Source organism: Pristiophorus japonicus, unplaced genomic scaffold (genome assembly GCF_044704955.1).
Source record: "Pristiophorus japonicus isolate sPriJap1 unplaced genomic scaffold, sPriJap1.hap1 HAP1_SCAFFOLD_221, whole genome shotgun sequence".
NCBI classification, from domain to species: domain Eukaryota; kingdom Metazoa; phylum Chordata; class Chondrichthyes; family Pristiophoridae; genus Pristiophorus; species Pristiophorus japonicus.
Genome location: NW_027251919.1, coordinates 303,888 through 322,406, shown reverse-complemented (window position 1 = coordinate 322,406; position 18,519 = coordinate 303,888). Strand labels below are relative to the sequence as shown.

General features: G+C 51.5%; 9 non-coding genes across 9 annotated transcripts; all 9 read right to left on the bottom strand.

Annotated features, from left to right (window-relative positions):
• Window positions 1–2,476: 2,476 nt before the first annotated feature.
• trnat-ugu (transfer RNA threonine (anticodon UGU)) lies at window positions 2,477–2,549 on the bottom strand. Its single transcript has one exon. It is a non-coding gene; the product is annotated as a tRNA-Thr (tRNA).
• Window positions 2,550–2,800: 251 nt separating this feature from the next.
• On the bottom strand, window positions 2,801–2,873 carry trnai-aau (transfer RNA isoleucine (anticodon AAU)). Its single transcript has one exon. It is a non-coding gene; the product is annotated as a tRNA-Ile (tRNA).
• Window positions 2,874–8,270: 5,397 nt separating this feature from the next.
• trnat-ugu (transfer RNA threonine (anticodon UGU)) lies at window positions 8,271–8,343 on the bottom strand. The gene has a single exon. It is a non-coding gene; the product is annotated as a tRNA-Thr (tRNA).
• A 4,255-nt stretch (window positions 8,344–12,598) lies between these two features.
• Window positions 12,599–12,671, bottom strand: trnat-ugu (transfer RNA threonine (anticodon UGU)). Its single transcript has one exon. It is a non-coding gene; the product is annotated as a tRNA-Thr (tRNA).
• A 459-nt stretch (window positions 12,672–13,130) lies between these two features.
• On the bottom strand, window positions 13,131–13,203 carry trnat-ugu (transfer RNA threonine (anticodon UGU)). The gene has a single exon. It is a non-coding gene; the product is annotated as a tRNA-Thr (tRNA).
• A 1,349-nt stretch (window positions 13,204–14,552) lies between these two features.
• On the bottom strand, window positions 14,553–14,625 carry trnai-aau (transfer RNA isoleucine (anticodon AAU)). The gene has a single exon. It is a non-coding gene; the product is annotated as a tRNA-Ile (tRNA).
• Window positions 14,626–15,759: 1,134 nt separating this feature from the next.
• Window positions 15,760–15,832, bottom strand: trnat-ugu (transfer RNA threonine (anticodon UGU)). The gene has a single exon. It is a non-coding gene; the product is annotated as a tRNA-Thr (tRNA).
• Window positions 15,833–16,894: 1,062 nt separating this feature from the next.
• On the bottom strand, window positions 16,895–16,967 carry trnat-ugu (transfer RNA threonine (anticodon UGU)). The gene has a single exon. It is a non-coding gene; the product is annotated as a tRNA-Thr (tRNA).
• A 1,063-nt stretch (window positions 16,968–18,030) lies between these two features.
• On the bottom strand, window positions 18,031–18,103 carry trnat-agu (transfer RNA threonine (anticodon AGU)). Its single transcript has one exon. It is a non-coding gene; the product is annotated as a tRNA-Thr (tRNA).
• Window positions 18,104–18,519: the final 416 nt, after the last annotated feature.

Genomic DNA, 18,519 nt, shown 5'->3' with positions numbered 1-18,519 from the left:
GAGAGGGGGGGAAGGGGAGAGACGGGGGAAGGGGAGAGAGGGGGGAGGGGAGAGAGGGGGAAGAGGAGAGAGGGGTAGGGGAGAGAGAGTGGGGGAGGAGGAGAGAAAGGGGGAGAGTGGGGAGAGAGTGGGGAGGGAGAGAGAAAGAGTTAGAGGGGGGAATGGGTCAGAGGGGAGAGGGAGAGTCTGATGTGAAATGGGAGAGCAAGAGCGAGGGAAGGAGAGAAACGGAGGAGGGAGAGGGGCGAGAAGAGTGGAGCCAGGGGAGGGGAAGGCGAGAGGGGGGGAGAAAATGGGTCGAGGAGAGAGAGGGAATGGGTGAGAGAGAGGAAGATGTGAAAGAGAGGGGAAAGGGAAAGAGAGGGAGGAAAACAGGAGAGAGTGGGGAAGGGGAGAGAGTGGGGAAGGGGAGAGAGAGGGGAAGGGGAGAGAGAGGGGAAGGGGAGAGACCGGGGAATGGGAGAGAGAGTGGAAGAGGAGAGAGAGGGGAAGGGGGAGAGAGGGGAAGGGGAGAGAGAGGGGAAGGGGTGAGAGTGGGGAAGGGGAGAGAGAGGGGAAGGGGAGAGAGAGGGGAAGGGGAGAGAGAGGGGAAGGAGAGAGAGAGGTGAAGGGGAGAGAGTGGGGAACGGGAGAGAGAGGGGAACGGGAGAGAGTGGGGAAGGGGAGAGAGAGGGGAAGGGGAGAGAGAGGGGAAGAGGAGAGAGAGAGGAAGGGGAGAGAGAGGGGAAGAGGAGAGAGAGGGGAAGGGGAGAGAGTGGGGAAGAGGAGAGAGTGAGGAAGGGGAGAGAGAGGGGAACGGGAGAGAGTGGGGAAGGGGAGAGAGAGGTGAAGGGGAGAGAGTGGGGAATGAGAGAGAGAGGGGAACGGGAGAGAGTGGGGAAGAGGGGAAGAGGAGAAAGAGGGGAAGAGGAGAGAGAGGGGAAGGCGAAAGAGAGGGGAAGAGGAGAGAGAGGGGAAGGGGAGAGAGAGGGGAAGGGAAGAGAGAGGGGAACGGGAGAGAGTGGGGAAAGGGAGGGGAAGGGGAGAGAGTGGGGAAGGGGAGAGAGCGGGGAGGGGGAGAGAGAGGGGAATGAGTGATAAAGAGAAACGGGGAAAGCGAGAGAGCGGGAAAGATTAAAAAGAGGCAGAATGTGCAGTGATGGGGAAAGCAGGGAGAGAGGGAGAAGGGGAAAAGAGGAAAAGGAGTGAGAGAGGGAAGGAGAGAGAGAGTGGAAGGGGAGAGAGAGGGAAGGAGAGAGAGAGAGAGGCAGGAGAGAGAGAGAAGGGGAGACAGAGGCAGGGAATGGAAAGAGAGGGAGTGGATGGGGAGAGTGTGTGGAAGGAGAGGAAGGAGTGAGAGAAAAGCGAGGGAGAAAGATAGAGAGTGAGGGGGAAGGAAAGAGGGTGGGGTGAGGGAGGGGGAAGGGGAGAGAGGGGAATGAGTGAGAGACGGGGAAAATGAGATCGAGAGAGAGGGAGAAAAAGATGTAGAATGGGAAAGGGAGAGAGAGAGAGTGTGAGAGAAAAGAGCCTGTTGTTCCAGGGTCAGTCTCAGAGCTGTTTAATATTGATAATTAAACACCTTGTTAACTAACAGCAAATTTTGATACTGAGCTAATTAACAGTAGGCCTCAGTGAGATTTGAACCCGTGACCCCTGGTTCACTAGACCAGTGCTCCAACCCCTGAGCTGTGGAGCCACCTGCTCTGGGAAAAACAGGGGAAGGAGCAGGAAAGAGAGGGGAAGGGAAAATAGAGAGTGGAAGGAGTGAGAGAGAGGAATGGGAGAGAGAGGGAAGGAGTGAGAGAGAGGGGGAAGGAGTGAGAGGGGGGGGGGAAGGGGAAAGAGAGAGGGGAAGGGGAGAGAGAGGGAGGGGAGAGAGATGGGAGAGCGAGAGAGGGAGGAGACAGGGGAGAGAGAAAGGAAGGGGAGAGCGAGGGAGAATGGGGAGAATCTGAAAAGAAAGGGAAAAGTGAGAGAGAGGAGAGAGGGGAGGGAAGATAGGGGAAGGGAAGAGGGAGAGTGAAAAGGCAGAGGGGACAGGGGAGAGAGTGGGTAGGGGAGAAAGGGGGAGGGGAGAGAGAGGGAAGATAGAGGAGGATGGAGAGAGAGGGGAAGGGGTGAGAGAATGAAAGTAGAGAGGGAAGGAGAGAGAGAAGAAGGGGAGAGAGTGGGTGAAGGAGTGAGACCGAGCGGGGAAGGGGAGAGAGAGGGAGAATCTGAAAAGAAAGGGAGAAGAGAGAGAGACGGGAGGGAGGGGGGAGAGGGGAACGGGAGAGGGTGAGAGAGGGGAATGAGTGAGAGACGGGGAAAGCGAGATAGGGGTAAAAAGATGTAGAACGGGTCATGATGGGGAAGGGAGAGAGAGTGCAAGAGAAGATGGGGAAGGGTGTGAAGGGAGCCTTTTGTTCCAGGGTCGGTCTCGGGGCTGTTTAATATTTATAATTAAACCCCTTGTTAATTGACGGTGAATTTAAATACTGAGCTCATTTTAAATAGGCCCCAGTGAGATTTGAACTCACGACTCCTGGTTGACAAGACCAGTGCTCTAACCCCTGAGATATGGAGCCACGTGTGTTGGTAAAGACAGGGGAAGGAGCAGGAAAGAGAGGGGAAGGGAAAAGAGAGAGTGGAAAGAAAAGGGGGGGTGGGGAAAGAGAGGGACTGAACGGACAGAGAGAAAGAGAGAGGCGAACAAACGAGTGAGAGTGTTGGAGGGGAAAGGGAAAGTGAGAGAGAGGTGCAGGGGTTGAATCTGAAAAGTGGGAAAGGATAGGAAGAATGTACAGACTGGTATTTAAATACTAAACTAACTTTAAGTAGGCCCCAGTGAGATTTAAACTCACTACCCCTGGTTTATTAGACCAGTGCTCTAACCCTTAAGCTATGGAGCCACATGTGTTTGGAAAGACAGGGGAAGGGAAAGAGAGCGCGGATGGGGAGAGTGAGTGGAAGGAGAGGAAGGAGTGAGAGAAGAGCGAGGGAGAAGGATAGAGAGTAGGGGGAAGGAAAGAGGGTGGGGTGAGGGAGGGGGAAGGGGAGAGAGGGGAATGAGTGAGAGACGAGCAAAATGAGATAGAGAGAGAGAGAGAAAAAGATGTAGAATGGGGAAGGGAGAGAGAGATTTGGAAGGGGAGAGTGAGTGTAAGAGAAATGAGCCTGTTGTTCCAGGGTTGGTCACAGAGCTGTTTAATATTTATAATTAAACACCTTGTTAACTAACAGCAAATTTAAATACTGAGCTAATTTTGAGTAGGCCCCAGTGAGATTTAAACTCACGACCCCTGGTTTACAAGATCAGTGCTCCAATACCTGAAACATAGAAACATAGAAACATAGAAAATAGGTGCAGGAGGAGGCCATTCGGCCCTTTGAGCCTGCACCACCATTCAATAAGATCATGGCTGATCATTCACCTCAGTACCCCTTTCCTGCTTTCTCTCCATACCCCTTGATCCCTTTCGCCATAAGGGCCATATCTAACTCCCTCTTGAATATATCCAATGAACTGGCATCAACAACTCTCTGCGGCAGGGAATTCCACAGGTTCACCACTCTCTGGGTGAAGAAGTTTCTCCTCATCTCGTTCCTAAATGGCTTACCCCTTATCGTTAGACTGTGTCCACTGGTTCTGGACTTCCCCAACATCAGGAACATTCTTCCTGCATCTAACCTGTCCAGTCCCGTCAGAATTTTATATGTTTTTATGAGATCCCCTCTCATTCTTCTAAACTCCAGTGAATACAGGCCCAGTTGATCCAGTCTCTCCTCATATGTCAGTCCTGCCATCCCGGGAATCAGTCTGGTGAACCTTCGCTGCACTCCCTCAATAGCAAGAACGTCCTTCCTCAGATTAGGAGACCAAAACTGAGCTCTGGAGCCACCTGCTCTGGGAAAGACAGGGGAAGGAGCAGGAAAGAGAAGGGAAGGGAAAAGAGAGAGTGGAAGGGGAGAGAGAGAGGGGAGGGGAGAGAGAGGGAAGAGGAAGGAGTGAGAGAGAGGGGAAGCGGAAAGAGACGGAGGGAAATGGGAGAGAGTGGGGAAGGGATGAGAGAGTGGGGTAAAAAGATGTAGAACGGGTCGTAATGTGATGGAAAGAGAGAGCAGCAGAGAGGTGAAAGAATGGTTGAGGGGAGAGAGGCAGGCATGTGAGATAAAGGGAAGGGGGAGTGAGGGAAAGGGGAAGGGGAAAGAGAGGAAAGAGAGGGAGGGAACAGAGAGAGAGAAAGTGTGGAATGGGGAGGGAAAGTCGGGAAGGAGTGAAAGAGATAGGAGAAGGGGAGAGAGAGAGGCGAACGAACGAGTGAGAGGTGAGGGGTAAGAGAGAAATGGGGAAGGTGAAAGTGAGAGTGAGGGGTAGGGTGAGAATCTGAAAAGTGTTAAAGAATCGGTAGGAGGGAGAGGGGGAAGAATGAGAGACCTATATTTAAATACTAAACAAATTTTGAGTAGGCCCCAGCGAGATTTGAGCTCACTGCTCCTGGTTTATGAGACCAGTGCTTTAACCCCTGAGCTATGGAGCCTCCTGTTTTTGGAAAGACAGGGGAAGGGAAAAGAGAGAGTGGAAGGAGAAGGAGAGAGAGAGGGAAGGAGTGGGGATGTCAAGAACGGAAGGGGGATGAAGAGATCATGATGGGGAAGTGAGAGAGAGAGATTTGGAAGGGAAGCCTGTTGTTCCAGAGTCTGTCTCAGAGCTGTAATATTTATAATTCAACCCTTGTTAATTGAAATACTGGGTTAAGGTTAAATAGCTCCATAGTGAGATTTGAACTCACAACCTTTGGTTTAATGGATTATAAAAACCAGCACTCTAACCCCTGAGCTATGGGGCCACCTGCCTTGAGAAAGACAGGGTAAAGAGCAGGAAAGGGAAAAGAAAGAGTGGAAGGAGTGAGAAGGGGGAAGGGGAGACAGTGGGGAAGGAATGAGAGAGAGGGGGAAGGGGACACAGTGGGGAAGGAGTGAGAGAGATGGGGAAGGGGAGTCAGGGAGGAAGTGAGAGAGGAAGGGAAAAGAGAGAGGGGGAGAGGAAAGAGAGGGGAAGAAGGGGAGAGAGAGTGTGGAAGGGAGGGAGAGGGAGGGGAAGGGGAAGGGGAGAGAGAGGGAAGATAGAGGAGGATGGAGAGAGAGCGTAAGGGGTGGGGAGAGAATGAGGGGAGAGAGGGGAAGGAGAGAGAGGAGAAGGGGAGAGAGTGGGTGAAGGAGTGGGAGACAGGGAGAGGAAGGGGAGAGAGAGAGGCGGGGAGAATGTAGAAGGGGGGAGAGAGGGGAAGGAGTGGTAAAGAGGGAAGAGAGAGAGAAAAGGAAAGAGAGGGAGGGGAAGAAGAGAGAGAAGGGGAGAATCTCAAAGGAAAGGGAAAGGAGAGACAGACAGGAGGGCACCTGCTCTGGGAAAGACAGGGGAAGGAGCTGGGGAGAGAGAGAGGGTAAGGGAGGGAGAGAGGGAAAAGAGTGAGAGAGGGAAGGAGAGAGAGAGAGAGGCAGGAGAGAGAGAGAAGGGGAGACAGAGGCAGGGAAGGGAAAGAGAGGGAGTGGATGGGGAGAGTGAGTGGAAGGAGAGGAAGGAGTGAGAGAAGAGCGAGGGAGAAGGATAGAGAGTGAGGGGGAAGGAAAGAGGGTGGGGTGAGGGGAATGAGTGAGAGACGGCGAAAATGAGATCGAGAGAGAGGGAGAAAAAGATGTAGAATGGGGAAGGAAGAGATAGATTTGGAAGGGAAGAGTGAGTGTTGGAGAAATGAGCCTGTTGGTCCAGGGTCAGTCACAGAGCTCTTTAACATTTATAATTAAATACCTTGTTAACGAACAGCAAATTTAAATACTGAGCTAATTTTGACTAGGCCCCAGTAAAATTGGAACTCACGGCCCCTGGTTTACTAGACGAGTGCTCTAACCCCTGAGCTATGGAGCCACCTGTAGAAAGGGAAGGGGACAGAGGAGAGAGAGGGGAAGGGGAGAATGAGACAGGGGAAGGAGAGAGAGGGGAAGGAGAGAATGAGACGGGAAGAGGAAAGAGAGGGTGAAGGAGTGAGACCGAGCGAGGAAGGGAAGAGAGAGGGAGAATCTGAAAAGAAAGGGAGAAGAAAGAGAGAGAGGAGCGAGGGGAGAGAGGGGAAGGGGAGAGGGTGAGAGAGGGGAATGAGGGAGAGACGGGGAAAGCGAGATAGCGGGAAAGTGAGAGAGGGGTTAAAAGATGTGGAACTGGTCGTGATGGGGAAGGGCGAGAGAGATCGAGAAGGGGAGAGAGAGTGTAAGAGAGAAGAGAAGAGGAGAGGGGGAAGAGTGTGAGGGGAGCCTGTTGTTCCAGGGTTAGTCTCGAAAGAGAGAACGGAAAGAGTGGTTAAGGGGAGAGAGGGAGAAGGAGTGAGAGAGAGGCAGGCATGTGAGAGAAATGGGAAGGGGGAGTGAGAGAAAGGGGAAGGGGAGAGAGAAGTGGGAACGGTACAGAGAAAGTTTGGAAGGGGGGGCAGAGGGGAAGGAGTGAAAGGGAGAGAGAGAGGCGAACAAACGAGTGAGAGGTGAGGGGAAAGGGAAAGTGAGAGAGAGGGGGAGGGGGAGAATCTAAAAAGTGGGAAAGAAAGATATTTAAATACTAAGCTAATTTTGAGTTGGCTCCCGTGAGATTTGAACCCATGACCTTTGGTTTTCAAGACCAGTGCTCTAAGCCCTGAGCGACGGAGCCACCTGCTCTGGAAAAGACAGGGGAAGGGAAAAGAGAGTGGAAGGAGTGAGAAAGCGGGGGAGAGAGAGGGAGGGGAGGGGGAGAGAGAGAGAGAGGGAGGGGCAAGAGAAGTTAAGGGGTGAGAGAGGGAAGGAGTGGGTAATTCGAGAGCGGAAGGGGAGCGAGAGAGGGAAAGTGGGGAGAGTGTGAGAGAGGGCAATGAGTGAGAGACGGGGAAAGCGAGATAGTGGGAAAGGGAGAGAAGGGAGAGAGGAGTAAAAAGATGCAGAACAGGTCGTGATGGGGAAGGGAGCCTGTTGTTCCAGAGTCGGTCTTGGAGCTGTAATATTTATAATTTAACACTTGGTAATTGAAATACTGGGCTAATTTTAAATAGCTCCTCATGAGATTTGAACTCACAACATTTGGTTAAATGATTTATTAGACCAGTGCTCTAACCCGTGAGCTTTGGAGCTACCTGCTTTGAGAAAGACAGGGGAAGGAGCAGGAAAGAGAGGGGAAGGGAAAAGATAGTGAAAGGAGTGAGAGAGAGGGGGAAAGGGAGAGAGAGGGAGGGGAAGGGGAGAGAGAGGGAGGGGAAGGGGAGAGAGAGGGAGGGGAAGGGGAGAGAGGGGAAGGAGTGAGAGAGAGGGAAGTGGAGACTGGGAGAAAGAGAGAGGGGCAGGAGAGAGAGCGAGGGAAGGAGAAAGAGAGGTTAAGGGAAGAGAGGGGGAAGGAGTACGAAAGAGAGGGGAAGGGGAGAGAGCGGAAGGGAAGAGATGGGAAGGAGTGAAAGAGGGGTAAAGGGAGAGAAAGGAGAAGGGGAGAGAAAGGAGAAGGGGAGAGAGGGGGGAAGGGAAGAGAGAGGGGAAAGGGAAGAGAGAGGTGTTATGACTTGAATAGACATTGCAAGCTTAAAGTAAGGTGTGACTGTAGCCCTTTATTACAGATCTCAGAATGCCTCTCCGGCCTGTGAGGTCTCCTTATATACAGGTGCTCCCAAGGGATTGAGACTCCAGGGGATGTGCCCTCTGGTGGTTAGACATGGTATTTACAGGTTTATATGCATAACAATGGAGAAGGCAGAGAGAGATCTGGAAGGGGAGAGAGTGTGTAAGAGAGAAGAGAAGAGGAGAGGGGGAAGGGTGTGAGGGGAGCCTGTTGTTCCAGGGTCGGTCTCAGAGATGTTAAACATCCAGAGAGAGAAGGGGAGAGAAAGGGGGAAGGAAAGAGGTGAGGAAGGGGAGAAAGAGTGGGGAAAGGGGAGAGAGGGGGAAGGAGTGAGAGAGAGGTGCAGGAGCGAGATATAGAGGGTAACGAGTGTGTAAGAGTGGGAAGGGGAGAGAGAGCGAGGGGGAGGAGAAAGGGAAGGGGAGAGAGTGAGGGGAGAGAGGGGGAAGGGAGAAGAGAGGGGGAAGGGAGAAGAGAGGGGGAAGCAGAGTGAGAAACAGGGAAAACGAGATAGTTGGAAAGGGAGAGAGGGGTAAAAAGACTCATGATGGGGAGGGCAGAGAGAGACGAAAGGGTACGAGGAAGGCCTGTTGTTCCTCAGTCAGTCTCAGAGATATTAAACATTTAGAATTAAAAACCTTGTTAACTGACAGCAAACTTAAATATTAAGTTCATTCTGACTCAGTCCCAGTGAGATTTGAACTCACGACCGCTGGTTTACAAGACCAGTGCTTTAACCCCTGAGCTATGGAGCCACCTGTAACACCAGCGCCTGTTTGCATCTTACTATTGTTAACAAGGAGATGGGGCCCGAATAATCATTCTCGGTGATTCATCCCTGAACATTCACAGAATCTTACAGCACACAAGGAGGGCCATTCGGCCCATCGTGTCGGTGTCGGCTGTGTGAAAGAGATTATTCCCACTCCGCCCCACCCCCCACCCCTGCCCTCCCCGCTCCACCCCCGCTCTACCCCTCCTCCCTGCTACCCGCCACCCCCCGGGGTTTAGCAGCTTTGAAAGTGGATAAGTCTCAGGCCCGGATGAAATGTATCCCAGGCAGTTGAGTGAAGCAAAAGAGGAAATAGCAGAGGCTCTGACCATCATTTTCCAATCCTCTCTGGCTTCAAGTGTGGTACCAGAGGACTGGAGGACTGCGAAGGTGGTGCCTTTGTTTAAGAAGGGAGAAAGGGATAGACCGAGTAATGACAGACCAGTCAGCCTAACCTCCGTGGTGGGAAAATTATTGGAAAAATTCCTGAAGGACAGGATAAATCTACATTTAGAAAGACACGGGTTAATCAGGGACAGTCAGCACGGATTTGTTAAGGGAAGTTCCTGTCTGACTAACGATTGAATTTTTCGAGAAGGTAACCAGGAGGGTTGATGAGGGCAGTGTGTATGATGTAGTGTATGTGGAGTTTAGCAAAGCTTTCGATAAGGTCCCACATGGCAGACTGGTCACAAAAGTAAAAGCCCATGGGATCCAGGGCAAAGTGGCAAGTTGGAGCCAAAATTGTCTCAGAGACAGGAAGCAAAGGGTAATGGTTGATGGGTGTTTTTGTGACTGGAAGGATGTTTCCAGTGGGGTTCCACAGGGCTCAGTGCTGGGTCCCTTGCTTTTTGTGGTATACATCAATGATCTAGACTTGAATATAGGGGGTATGATTAAGAAGTTTGCAGATGATACAGAAATATGCCGTGGGGTTGATAATGAAGAAGAAAGCTGTGGACTGCAGGAAGATATCGATGAACTGGTCAGGTGGGCAGAACAGTGGCAAATGGAATTTAATCCAGAGAGGTGTGAGGTCATGCATTTGGGGAGGTCTTACAAGGCAAGGGAATACACATTAAATGGTAGGACACTGAGAAGTGTAGAGGAACAGAGAGACCTTGGAGTGCAGGTCCACAGATCCCTGAAGGTAGCAGGCCAGGTGGATAAGGTGGTTAAGACAGCATACGGAATACTTGCCTTTATTAGTCGAGGCATAGAATACAAGAGCAGGGAGGTTATGCTCGAACTGTATACAACACTGGTTAGGCCACAGCTGGAGTACTGCGTGCAGTTCTGGTCACCACATTACAGGAAGGATGTGATTGCACTGGAGAGGGTGCAGAGGAGATTTACCAGGATGTTGCCAGGACTGGAAAACTTTAGCTATGAGGAAAGATTGGATAGGCTGGGGTTGTTTTCCTTGGAGCAGAGGAGCCTGAGGGGAGATTTAATTGAGGTGTATAAAATTATGAGAGGCCTGGATAGAGTGGATAGGAAGGACCTATTTCCCCTTCGCAGAGGGGTCAATAACCAGGGGGCACAGATTTAAAGTAATTGTGTTTGAAGAATGAGGAGGGGTCAGTGAAACCCTCAGATTGTGTCTCATCCCCCAGACTCCTGCCTCCGTCTCTTCAATATTCGCTTCTCAACATCGATATATCGGGTCTTTCACGTAGTAAAACATTCCAAGGCAACTCAGTCACAATCTGTCCCAATCTCTCTGCCTCTCTGTCTCTCTGTCTCTCACTCTCACTCTATCACATGTTCTGCCTTTGTGTCTCTCTTACTATCTCTCACTTTCTCTCTGTCTCTCGCGGGGGAAAGGGAGAGAGGGAAGGGGAGAGAGCGAAGGGGAGAGAGGGGGAAGGGGTCAGATGGAATTGAAAAGACAGGGAGAGGGAGGAGGCAGTGGAGTGAGAAGGGAATAGAGAGAAGGGAGGGGAGAGAGAGGGGAATGAGTGAGAGAGGGAAGGGGAGAGAAAGCGGGAAGGAAAGAGGGGAGGAAGGGGAGAAAGAATGGGGAAAGGGGAGAGAGTGTGGAAGGAGTGAGAGAGGGGTGTAGGAGTGAGATATAGAGGGTAACGAGTGTGTAAGAGTGGGAAGGGGAGAGAGAGTGAGGGGGAGGAGAAAGGGATGGGGAGAGAGTGAGGGGAGAGAGGGGAAGGGAGATGAGAGGGGGAAGGGAGAAGAGAGGGGGAAGCAGAGTGAGAAACGGGGAAAGCGAGATAGTTGGAAAAGGAGAGAGGGGTAAAAATTCTCATGATGGGGAGGGCAGAGAGAGACAAAAGGGTACGAGGAAGGCTTGTTGTTCCTCAGTCAGTCTCAGAGATATTAAACATTTATAATTAAAAACCTTGTTAACTGACAGCAAACTTAAATATTAAGTACATTTGGAGTTGGTCTCAGTGAGATTTGAACTGACCTGGTTTACAAGACCAGTGCTCTAACCCCTGAGCTATGGAGCCACCTGTTACACCAGCTCCTGTTTGCATCTTACTATTGTTAACAAGGAGGTGGGGCCCGAATAATCATTCTCGGTGATTCATCCCTGAACATTGACAGAATCCTGAAGGACAGGATAAATCTACATTAAGAAAGACACAGGTTAATCAGGGGAAGGAGCAGGAAAGGGAGGGGAAGGGAAAAGAGAGAGTGGAAAGAGTGAGAGAGAGGGGGAAGGGGAAAGAGAGAGGAGGGGAAGGGGTGAGAGAGAGGAGAAAGGGGAAAGAGAGAGGAGGGGAAGGGGTGAAAGATGGGAAGGAGAGAGAGAGAGACAGGAGGGAAAAGAGGGGGTTAGGGGACGGGGAGAGAGAGTGTGGGGGGGGGGGCTAGAGAATGGGGAAGGAGTGAGAGAGTGGGGGAAGGGGAGAAAGAGAGTGGGGAGAGGAAAGAGAGGGAAGGGACGGGGAGAGAGAGAGTAGAAGGGGGGAGAGAAGGGAAGGAGTCAGATAGGGAGGGGAAGGGGAAAGAGGGAGAGCAAGGGGAAGAAATGAGAGAGAGGGGAAAGGGGAAACTGGGAGGGGGAAAGGAGAGAGAGAAGGGGGAAAGGGGGGAAGGAGTGAGAAAGTGAGAGAGAGAGACAATCTGAAAGGAAAGGGAAAAGAGAGAGAGAGAGACAGGAAGAAGGAACAGAGGCAAAGAAAGATGAATTTAAATACTGAGTTAATTTTTAGTAGGACCCAGTGAGATTTGAACCCACGACTCCTCGTTTACTAGACCAGTGCTCTAACCCCTGAGTTATGGAGCCAGCTGCTTGGATGAGGACAGAGGAAGGAGCAACAACGAGAGAGAGAGGGGAAGGAGTGGGAAAGAGCGGGAGGGAGGGGAAGGGGAGAGAGTGGGGAAGGAATGAAAGAGTGGGGGAAGGGGAGGAAGAGAGAGGGAGCAGGGGAGAGAGAGAGTGGGGTGGGGAAAGAGAGATTAAGGGGAAAGAGGGGGAAGGAGTAAGATAGCGAGGCAATTTGAGTACAGGGGCAGGGAGGTGTTACTACAGTTGTACAGGGCCTTGGTGAGGCCACACCTGGAGTATTGTGGACAGTTTTGGTCTCCTAACTTGAGGAAGGACGTTCTTGCTATTGAGGGAGTGCAGCGAAGGTTCACCAGACTGATTCCCGGGATGGCGGGACTGACATATCAAGAAAGACTGGATCGACTGGGCCTTTATTCATTGGAGTTCAGAAGAATGAGAAACATATAACATTCTGACGGGTTTGATGCAGGAAGAATGTTCCCGATGTTGGGGAAGTCCAGAACCAGGGGACACAGTCTAAGGATAAGGGGTAAGCCATTTAGGGCCGAGATGAGGAGAAACTTCTTCACCCAGAGAGTGGTGAACCTGTGGAATTCTCGAGCACAGAAAGTTGTTGAGGCCAATTCACTAAGTATATTCAAAAAGGAGTTAGATGAAGTCCTTACTACTTGGGGGATCGAGGTGTATAGTGAGAAAGCAGGAATGGGGTACTGAAGTTGCATGTTCAGCTATGAACTCATTGAATGAGGAAGGAGAAGGAGAGAGTTGGCTCAAAGGGCCAACTCCTGCACCTATTTTCTATCGAGAGAGAGATAGGGGAACAATCTGAAAGGGAGAAGAGAGAGAGACAGAGAAAAAGGATGATGGACAGTGAATTTAAACACAACACTAATTTTGTTCCTGGTTCGGTCTCAGAGCTGTTTAAAATTTATAATTAAAGCCCTTATTAATTGACAGTGAATTAAATACTGAGCTAACGTCGAGTAGGCCCCAGTGAGGTTTGAACTCACGACCCCTGGTTTACAAGACCAGTGCTCTAACCCCTGAGTTATGGAGCCACCTGTTTAAAAAAAGACAGGAGAAGGAACAGGAAAGAGAGGGGAAGGGAAAAGAGAGAGTGGAAGGAGTGAGAGAGAGGGAAGGGGAGAGAGAGGAAGGGGAAGGGGAGAGAGAGAAGGGAAGGGGAAAGCGAGGGAGGGGAATGGGGTAAAAAAATGTGGAACGTAATGCGATGGAAAGAGAGAGCAGCAGAGAGGGGAAAGAGGGAGAAGGAGTGAGAGAGAGGCAGACGTGTGAGAGAAATGGGAAGTGGGAATGAGAGAAAGGGAGAAAGGGTGGGGAGAGAGAGAGGGGAAGGAGTGAAATAGATAGGAGAACGGGAGAGAGAGAGGCAAACATGCAAGTGAGAGGTGAGGGGAAAGGGAAAGTGAGAGGGAGGGGTAGGGGAGAATCTGAAAAGTGGGAAAGAATAGGGAGGAGGGAGAGACTGGTATTTAAAAAGTGGACTAATTTTCAGTAGGCCCCAGTGAGATTTGAACTCACGACCCCTGGTTTACAAGACCAGTGCTCTAACACCTGAGCTATGAAGCCACCTGTTTTTAGAAAGACAGGGGAAGGGAAAAGAGAGAGTGGAAGGAGTGAGAGAGAGGGGGAAGGGGAGAGAGAGGGAGGGGAAGGGGAGAGAGAAAGAGAGGTTAAGGGGAGAGAGGGAAGGAGTGAGAAAGAGTGGGTAAGTCAAGAGTGGACGGGGAGAGAGAGAGGGAAAGTGGAGAAAGGGGAAGGGGAGAGAGAGAGAGGGAAGTGGAGACTGGGAGAAAGAGAGGGGCGGGGAGAGAGAGAGGGAAGGGGAAAGAGAGGTTAAGGGAAGAGAGGGGGAAGGAGTGTGAAGGAGAGGGGAAGGGGAGAGAGATGGGAAGGAGTGAGAGAGAGGGGAGGGGAGAGAGGGGGAAGGAGTGAGAGAGAGGGGGAAGGGGAGACAGGGGGGACGGAGTGAGAGAGAGGGGGAAGGGGAGAGAGGGGGACGGAGTGAGAGAGAGAGGGAGGGGGAGACAGGGAGAGGAAGGGGAGAGAGAGAGGCAGGGAGAATGTAGAAGGGGGAAGAGAGAGGAAGGAGTAGGAAAGAGGGAAGAGAGAGGGAAAGGGAAAGAGAGGGAGAGGAAGAAGAGAGAGAAGCGGAGAATCTCAAAGGAAAGGGAAAGGAGAGGGAGACAGGAGGGCATCTGCTCTGGGAAAGACAGGGGAAGGAGCTGGGGAGAGAGAGGGAGCGTGGAAGGGAGGGAGAGAGGGAAAGGAGTGAGAGAGGGAAGGAGAGAGAGAGAAAGGCAGGAGAGAGAGCGAAAGGGAGACAGAGGCAGGGAAGGGAAAGAGGGAGCGGATGGGGAGAGTGAGTGGAAGGAGAGGAAGGAGTGAGAGAAAAGCGAGGGAGAAAGATAGAGAGTGAGGGGGAAGGAAAGAGGGTGGGGTGAGGGAGGGGGAAGGGGAGAGAGGGGAATGAGTGAGAGACGGGGAAAATGAGATCGAGAGAGAGGGAGAAAAAGATGTAGAACGGGTCATGATGGGGAAGGGAGAGAGAGTGCAAGAGAAGATGGGGAAGGGTGTGAAGGGAGCCTTTTGTTCCAGGGTCAGTCTCGGGGATGTTTAATATTTATAATTAAACCCCTTGTTAATTGACGGTGAATTTAAATACTGAAGTAATTTTAAATAGGCCCCAGTGAGATTTGAACTCACAACTCCTGGTTTACAAGACCAGCGCTATCACCCCTGAGATATGGAGCCATGTGTGTTGGTAAAGACAGGGGAAGGAGCAGGAAAGAGAGGGACGGAACGGACAGAGAGAAAGTTTGGTAGGGGGACGGAGAGAAAGAGAGAGGTGCAGGGGTTGAATCTGAAAAGTGGGAAGAGGGACAGACTGGTATTTAAATACTAAACTAACTTTGAGTCGGCCCCAGTGAGATTTAAACTCACTACCCCTGGTTTATTAGACCAGTGCTCTAACCCTTGAGCTATGGAGCCACCTGTGCTTGAAAAGACAGGGGAAGGGAAAGAGAGCGCGGATGGGGAGAGTGAGTGAAAGGAGAGGAAGGAGTGAGAGAAGAGCGAGGGAGAAGGATAGAGAGAGAGAGGGAGGGGAAGGGGAGAGAGAGGGAGGGGAAGGGGAGAGAGGGGAAGGAGTGAGAGAGAGGGAAGTGGAGACTGGGAGAAAGAGAGAGGGGCAGGGGAGAGAGCGAGGGAAGGAGAAAGAGAGGTTAAGGGAAGAGAGGGGGAAGGAGTACGAAAGAGAGGGGAAGGGGAGAGAATGGAAGGGAAGAGATGGGAAGGAGTGAAAGAGGGGTAAAGGGAGAGAAAGGAGAAGGGGAGAGAGGGGGAAGGGAAGAGAGAGGGGGAAGGGAAGAGAGAGGGGGAAGGGAAGAGAGAGGGGTGTTATAACTTGAATAGATACTGCAAGCTTAAAGTAAGGTGTGACTGTAGCCCTTTATTACCGATCTCAGAATGCCTCTCCGGCCTGTGAGGCCTCCTTTGTCCAGGTGCTCCCAAAGGATTGAGACTCCAGGGGATGTGCCCTCTGGTGGTTAGACATGGTATTTACAGGTTTATATACATAACAATGGGGAAAGCAGAGAGAGATCTGGAAGGGGAGAGAGTGTGTAAGAGAGAAGAGAAGAGGAGAGGGGGAAGGGTGTGCGGGGAGCCTGTTGTTCCAGGGTCAGTCTCAGAGATGTTAAACATCCAGAGAGAGAAGGGGAGAGAAAGGGGGAAGGAAAGACGTGAGGAAGGGGAGAAAGAGTGGGGAAAGGGGAGAGAGGGGGAAGGAGTGAGAGAGAGGTGCAGGAGCGAGATACAGAGGGTAACGAGTGTGTAAGAGTGGGAAGGGGAGAGAGAGCGAGGGGGAGGAGAAAGGGAAGGGGAGAGAGTGAGGAGAGAGAGGGGGAAGGGAGAAGAGAGGGGGAAGCAGAGTGAGAAACGGGGAAAACGAGATAGTTGGAAAGGGAGAGAGGGGTAAAAAGACTCATGATGGGGAGGGCAGAGAGAGACGAAAGGGTACGAGGAAGGCCTGTTGTTCCTCAGTCAGTCTCAGAGATATTAAACATTTATAATTAAAAACCTTGTTAACTGACAGCAAACTTGAATATGAAGTTCATTTTGAGTAGGTCCCAGTAAGATTTAAACTCACGACCCCTGGTTTACAAGACCAGTGCTCTAACCCCTGAGCTATGGAGCCACCTATAACACCAGCCCCTGTTTGCATCTTACTATTGTTAACAAGGAGGTGGGGCCTGAATAATCATTCTCGGTGATTCATCCCTGAACATTCACAGAATCTTACAGCACACAAGGAGGGCCATTCGGCCCATTGTGTCTGTGTCGGCTGTGTGAAAGAGATTATTCCCACTCCACCCCACCCCCACCCCTGCCCTCCCCGCTCCACCCCCGCTCTACCCCTCCTCCCTGCTACCCGCCCTTCCCCCGGGGTTTAGCAGCTTTGAAAGTGGATAAGTCTCAGGCCTGGATGAAATGTATCCCAGGCTGTTGAGTGAAGCAAAAGAGGAAATAGCAGAGGCTCTGACCATCATTTTCCAATCCTCTCTGGCTTCAAGTGTGGTACCAGAGGACTGGAGGACTGCGAAGGTGGAACCTTTGTTTAAGAAGGGAGAAAGGGATAGACCGAGTAATGACAGACCAGTCAGCCTAACCTCCGTGGTGGGAAAATTATTGGAAAAATTCCTGAAGGACAGGATAAATCTACATTTAGAAAGACACGGGTTAATCAGGGACAGTCAGCACGGATTTGTTGAGGGAAGTTCCTGTCTGACTAACGATTGAATTTTTCGAGGAGGTAACCAGGAGGGTTGATGAGGGCAGTGTGTATGATGTAGTGTATATGGAGTTTAGCAAAGTTTTCGATAAGGTCCCACATGGCAGACTGGTCACGAAAGTAAAAGCCCATGGGATCCAGGGCAAAGTGGCAAGTTGGAGCCAAAATTGTCTCAGATTCAGGAAGCAAAGGGTAATGGTTGACGGGTGTTTTTGTGACCCCGTGAACTTTTATCTCGTGCAGTAACCTTTTATGATGGGGAGAGAGAGAGTGGAAGGGGGGGCGCGGGGGGCCGAGAGAGAAAGAGAGCTGAATTGGAGAGTGAGAGAGAGAAAGGGAGAAGGGTAGAGAGAGAGAAGGGGAGAATCAGAAAGGAAAGGAAAAAATGAGAGAGAGGAGATGGAAAGTGAAAAGGCAGAGGCGGGAGAAATGGGAGTCACATATTTAAATACAAAACTAATTTTGAGAAGGCCCCAGTGAGATTTGAACCCACGACCACTGGTTTACAAGACCAGTGCTCTAACCCCTGAGCTATGGAGCCACCTGCTTTGGAAAAGACGGGGGAAGGAGCAGGAAAGAAAGAGGAAGGGAAAAGAGAGAGTGGAAGGAGTGAGAGAGAGGGGAAGTGGAGAGAGAGGGGAAAGAGAGAGAGGGGAAGGGGAGAGAGGGGAAGGAGTGAGAGAAAGAGAAGTGGAGACTGGGAGAAAAAGAGAGGGGCAGGGGAGAGAGCGAGGGAAGGGGAAAGAGAGGTTAAGGCAAGAGAGGGGGAAGGATTGCGAAAGAGAGGGGAAGGGGAGAGAGCGGAAGGGGAGATAGATGGGAAGGAGTGAAAGAGGGGTAAAGGGAGAGAAAGGAGAAGGGGAGAGAGGGGGGAAGGAGTGAGAGAGAGGGGGATGGGGAAAGAGGGGGGAAGGAGTGAGAGAGAGGAGGAAAGGGAGATAGGGAGAGGAAGGGGAGAGAGAGAGGCGGGGAGAATGTAGAAAGGCGGAGAGAGGGGAAGGAGTAGGAAATAGGAAAGAGGGAAGAGAGAGGGGAAGGGGAAAGAGAGGGAGGGGAAGAAGAGGGAGAAGGGGAGAATCTCTAAGGAAAGGGATAGGAGAGAAAGACAGGAGGGCACCTGCTCTGGGAAAGACAGGGGAAGGATCTGGGGAGAGAGAGAAGGAAAGGAGTGAGAGAGGGAAGGAGAGAGAGAGTGGAAGGGGAGAGAGAGGGAAGGAGAGAGAGAGAGAGGCAGGAGAGAGAGAGAAGGGGAGAAGAGGCAGGGAAGGGAAAGAGAGGGAACGGATGGGGAGAGTGAATGGAAGGAGGGGAAGGAGTGAGAGAAGAGCGAGGGAGAAGGATCGAGAGTGAGGGGGAAGGAAAGAGGGTGTGGTGAGGGAGGGGGAAGGGGAGAGAGGGGAATGAGTGAGAGATGGGGAAAATGAGATAGAGAGAGAGGGAGAAAAAGATGCAGAATGGGGAAGGGAGAAAGAGATTTGGAAGGGAAGAGTCAGTGTAAGAGAAATGAGCCTGTTGATCCAGGATCGGTCACAGAGCTGTTTAATATTTATAATTGAAGAACTTATTAACTAACAGCAAATTTAAATACTGAGCTAATTTTGAACAGGCTCCAGTGAGATTTGAACCCACGACTGCTGGTTTACTAGACCAGTGCTCTAACCCCTGAGCTATGGAGCCACCTGCACTAGAAAAGACAGGGGAAGGAGCAGGAATATGAGGGAAAGGGAAAAGAGAGAGTGGAAGGAGTGAGAGAGAGGGGGAAGGGGAAAGAGAGAGGGGAAGGGGAGAAAGATGGGAAGGCGAGAGAGGGAGGAGACAGGGTAGATAGAAAGGAAGGGGAGAGAGAGGGAGAATGGGGAGAATCTGAAAAGAAAGGGGAAAGTGAGAGAGAGGAGAGAGGGGAGGGAAGATAGGAGAAGGGGAGAGGGCGAGTGAAAAGGCAGAGGAGAGAGTGGGTAGGGGCGAGAGAGGGAGGGGAGAGAGAGGGAAGATATAGGAGGAAGGAGAGAGAGGGGAAGGGGTGGGGAGAGAATGAAAGTGGAGAGGGGAAGGGGAGAGAGGGGAAGGAGAGAATGAGACAGGGGAAGGAGAGA